We start from the raw sequence: 5,011 nt of genomic DNA, 5'->3' as shown, positions 1-5,011 counted from the left end.
CAGTGCCATTAAACCTGGTTTATGTTTAAACTGTTTGCTACTGAGCTTGTTTCATGTAGTTTTTCGCATAAATATTACCATGAATGTTACATGAATCAATTAAATTTAAAATGAGCATTTGCTTCGCAATAATTTTGCCAAAATATATAAACTTTTACATTCGGAACAGTTCAAATGTAACAATGGAATCTAATTTGTCTCCAATGAAAGATTATTTCTATGGTCACAAGATATTTAGAATGTCCGAGATATACGAGAAATTCAAATGTGCAATCGCTCGATCTCAAGAAGAAGAAACGACATTAGATATATACTGTAGACATATGCAAAGCACTGCATGCATAAACTCTGTATACAATAGTCTAGAGGGATGGTTACATTCAATAGCCTCTACGAGATAAAGTTGTTGTTGACTTACAGGTAACCGGATATTGGTACGATTGTATAAAACGATCCACTTAAAACATTAATCCTTAAGAAATAGTAAATTACCTAATCCAATATTTAAAGGGAAAGCAATTTTGATGAAGTTATGGTTTGTTTGTGGTGTTTGTGTTTGTGTATGTGGTGTTAGTTTGTTTTTGGTGTTTGTATTTCTGTGTTTTAATTTTAATATGTGTATGTCTTTAGTTCATTGTCGTGCCTTGCCTTGTTCCCCTTTTTCGAATTATCGACTTCAGGTATTGTCTCTGTATGTTTATTGTATTATGTGTAGTATATGTACTTATTTTTAGAAAACGTGTTTTACATATTTGGTCAATGTTTTTATCTCATTTATCATTATTTCAGAATAAATCCTTTATCTGGGCAAATATTTCAATCACAATCAACTATGTTGTTTATTCTTGCGGTGGTGAGACTTCATACCTGTTCTTATTTAAGTACTCGCTTATTCTGTAATATTCACTAAATCCTCGTGTGCAATAGAACCATCGCCTTTTACGATGACCACGTGGTAGTCCCCTCAATCTTTAGTGAACGGCTCGCCATTCATCGATGTCCCTGTAACCGTTGTTTATGTTTTCTATCGTCTCTAGCGGGATCCTTCGTCTTCTAGAAATGATTCAAGTATTATTTTATTCATGGAAAATGACAAAAAAATCGAAAGTACGTTGAAGTTTTGATTCACATACTCATCTTAGAAATACTGTTATAATTAAAAACATACCAATTATAGCTACGTGGCCACATGTTCCCAAGTCAGAACCACCAAAAATACCACTGATTTTTTTACCTGTAGAAAAATAATTCGTTTAATTTCTTTGTTTTGTTTCGATCATTAAAGTCAAATGAATTTAACATATTATTGCATTAAAACATAAATGAAATTGTTTGCATTAGTTCAACATAAATGTTAATTGGGTCATTGTCTGTGTCGCTTGTAAGCATCTGTAATTGGATACATTTCATATTATATACGATCACAATACCGATAATGTGGCTCTATAACAGGTAATGTCGCTATGTTTTGACTGATACTATTATCTGAACAATTCCCGCTAATTTGCACTAGCAGTATCAAATGTATGGGGAAAAATAAATTAGTATAAACCAATTGTATGTATTGTGTGATGTCTGCATGGGCTGCTAGTCTTTTAGCAAATTCACTGTTTGCCCTATTGTTTATTGGTTTGTCGCGTTTTACAGAAATGGGCAAACTGTTGGGTAAGGACATAGTCCGTGGCCCATCTATGCTGATACCACTGCTTTAATTAGCATACAACCGTTGAGCGGCAACATCTCAAAATATAATTAAATGTTAAATGTTTAAGATCTTGTTTGCGTGATATACAAGTTTGTAGGTAAAAGATATGGCATTAGATACGATGCTTAGTAATCGATATAGGATGAGAGCGAACTTCCAATACCCCATATCCGGCGACCTTCTAACCCCTACCGTATATCATCGTTTAGTTATGAATCAGCAAATAATATAGTATATCAACAAATAATATAGTATATTATCACATTCAAGAGGTGTCGCGATCATAGCTACAGGGTGCAGTGGGCATATTCTGACAAGCTGCGGCTCTGTAACTGTAAGATTATAGTAGCCTCGCTCGCAATATTGATATTGAATATACCAATAAAGGTGTTTGGTATATAACTATGAATAAAAATGACAAAAACCAAACAAGTGAACTATATTAAGAGTGGATAGCAATTGAGCAATTTAAATGTTTACTGTAATTTATATATGTAAGTCACTGGCAATGTCCGTTCATGCATACCTTTGAACATTATTATCTATTTATTCAGTAGATACATTGATTATCCGTTTTTTGATATTGGTTTCGCACAATGTGTTGATTGATAGCTAATATAAATCTTTTAGCATTGCAATGTTCCATCTCGATATCAAATGCGATTTAGTGATGAAAGTTTCTTAAAAAGCCAACGCAACATACATCATGCAATAAAAACAACAGTGACAGTAGCACAGTAGCCAAAAGGTCAAGAATAAACTATGTTTGGAGGTATCATGTATGTGCTGACGACACTTAACGAGCGAATAAAAGTACAAACAACAGCAACATACCACGCATGGATCTAAACACCGTTTACAATAAATGATAGGATAACTACCTTCGGACAATCAGTAAAACAAGATTTCACTGGACCACGAGTTCATTGGAGTTTTTAATTAGTTAAGGCATTCAGAAACTCACACTTGTTCGAGCATTCATAAACAACGTATTTACAGCCCCACCAAGCTTCCTCCAACATCAGAAGTCCAACAATTGTCCTTACATCAATAATCCCAAAATTAAGTAAAAAGCCATCTTGAAAACTATAAAAGTAAGACTTATACTACAAAGTGTTTAAGGAATTTAAAGAATTTAAAGACCGAGAACATACATCGAACATCTCTGGTACCATCAAGGATGTGGTCCTGCTTAAATTTTAAACATTTCAGACAAAGCATAGGTTTTCAACGTTAAGAACTTTTGGATGAAGGTATTTTAGAGGCAATTTACATGGATTGTGAAGTGACATAAGAAAATATACCTAGTAAAGTTCCAGAAAAAGTAAAGCAGGCTTTAATGACGACATAAAATATTGACATGATAAATTTTGAGATAGATTTTTGTGCCTTTACTTTATTGGCCATACAAATTTTCACGTACATTGAAACATTGAACATAATATATCACGCTTCCGGTTGTGTGGTGTGCTTACAAATTAATATTTAAATCCAAGAATGTCGGAACGTAGCTGCTCCGGCTATGAAAGTAAAGAATGAAATGCACAAATTAAATTGAGTTGTTCCTAAAAATAAACCCGTTCCATAAAATTGAAAGCTAGGTCTGCACTTGAGATGCAGTTTCTCCGAATTTAGTAATAAAAGGACATTTTGACAATTTTGACACTGGAGAGGAGATGAAAGATGATAGAAATTGAATATTTTTATGCTCAATTTACAAACACATATTTACAAGGCGGGGACATCCACGCTTACTATCAAATGAAAAATTGGTGGGAAATAGTATATATTTGTTTGGTCAGAAAAAAAACGTATTTCGTAAAGTATTCTACTTAAGCTTGAAATAAGCGAAGTCACCCTGTGATTATTTGGGATGTCTAAGGACCCCTATTTGCGCTACGGTACTATGATATTCTCATTCTTTTCAATAGGGAATACACCGCTATCGTATATATCGTTACACAATCTCCATAAATACGGTAAAATCATCCAAATGGTATTCTTAAACATTTTTATGCAAAATCCGTTATTAAAAGGTCTCAAATATTTTTTAACGTTCTTATACTGGATAGCATTTCATTAAAAGGTATTATCACTCTTTTCAATAGGAAAGATACCGCTATCGTATATATCGTTACACAATCCGCGTAAATACGGCAAAATAATCTTGGTATTCTTAAACAATTCTATACATAATCCGTCATTTCAATTTTTTAAAATCGTTTTAACGTACATGTACTGGATAGCATTTCATCATTAGTTATCCCCCTTTCTAGTTCGTTTTCAATTACGTCACGAACAAGTTCGTCAAACGCATAGTGTTCGTCGTGTGTGAAAATGATTTTTGTTCCACTGTAAAAGTTTGAAATATATTTTCCCATGTTTCAGGTGATAAATTGTCATTTTTTTCACAATTTTTATTATATTTGATATCTTACCTTCCCGCCATAATTATTTCGGGGTATTTCGAGAGTCGATGGGTTTTTCTCTGCAAGATCTCTCGCTTTTAGAACTGCAAAGATTTTTAAATTTATTTCTAGCGTCAATATACTCTTGTTAATCTTCGATAGTGTTTCGATATTCGATAGAGACAAAAAGTTCTGTATTTTGTCTGATAAGCCTTATCACAAGCTTTGCACCACCAGTCTGGCTGCTCGTTTATTAACAGTCATACGTGAAAACTCATTGTGTTTAATAGTGATGGGCCGATGATCGCCGATAATCGATTATATCGGCAGACATTCGTAACTCGGCGATCGGCAACCTCATCGTTCAATAATCGAATAATCGAAAAAAATGTTTGCTTAAATTTGGTTAATTTCCAACTTTATATATTGCAGTAACTTAAAGCTAAGGGAAGTAACTGCTACTTTAGGTTTTAACAGTACTTTTCTTTAGTCTTCCTTTGCGTTCAATTCGCTTTATTATGGCGGGCAACGACGGTCGACCCCGATCTAGAAATATTTGATTACCCTGGTAATCGGTCGTCCCGGTGCTAGATAGTGGAAATTATTCCAGCGAAATGTTAAGGGTCATTTAAGCCCAGATTATTTTGACTAGGCTTGATCGACCCTAGCTCTGCTCACATATTGAAATCAACGTCAAAAACAGTCGATGTAAAACTAAGAAATATTTTAAGAATGCAAATATTTGCCGTCTTATTCCGAAAATACGTGAGAAAAGGTTTGCTACCTTTAATTCCAATTACTCGTTATTTTTAATAGCTAATGACATCCAAAACCAATTTGTTATGCCTCATTTTTTTCAATTTTATTTTCAAAACCGGTTCAGGTCATTGCCAAATGA

The sequence above is a fragment of the Mya arenaria genome, chromosome 5, assembly GCF_026914265.1.
Source record: "Mya arenaria isolate MELC-2E11 chromosome 5, ASM2691426v1".
In the NCBI taxonomy this organism is placed as follows: Eukaryota; Metazoa; Mollusca; class Bivalvia; order Myida; family Myidae; genus Mya; species Mya arenaria.
This window is presented reverse-complemented; position numbering follows the sequence as displayed.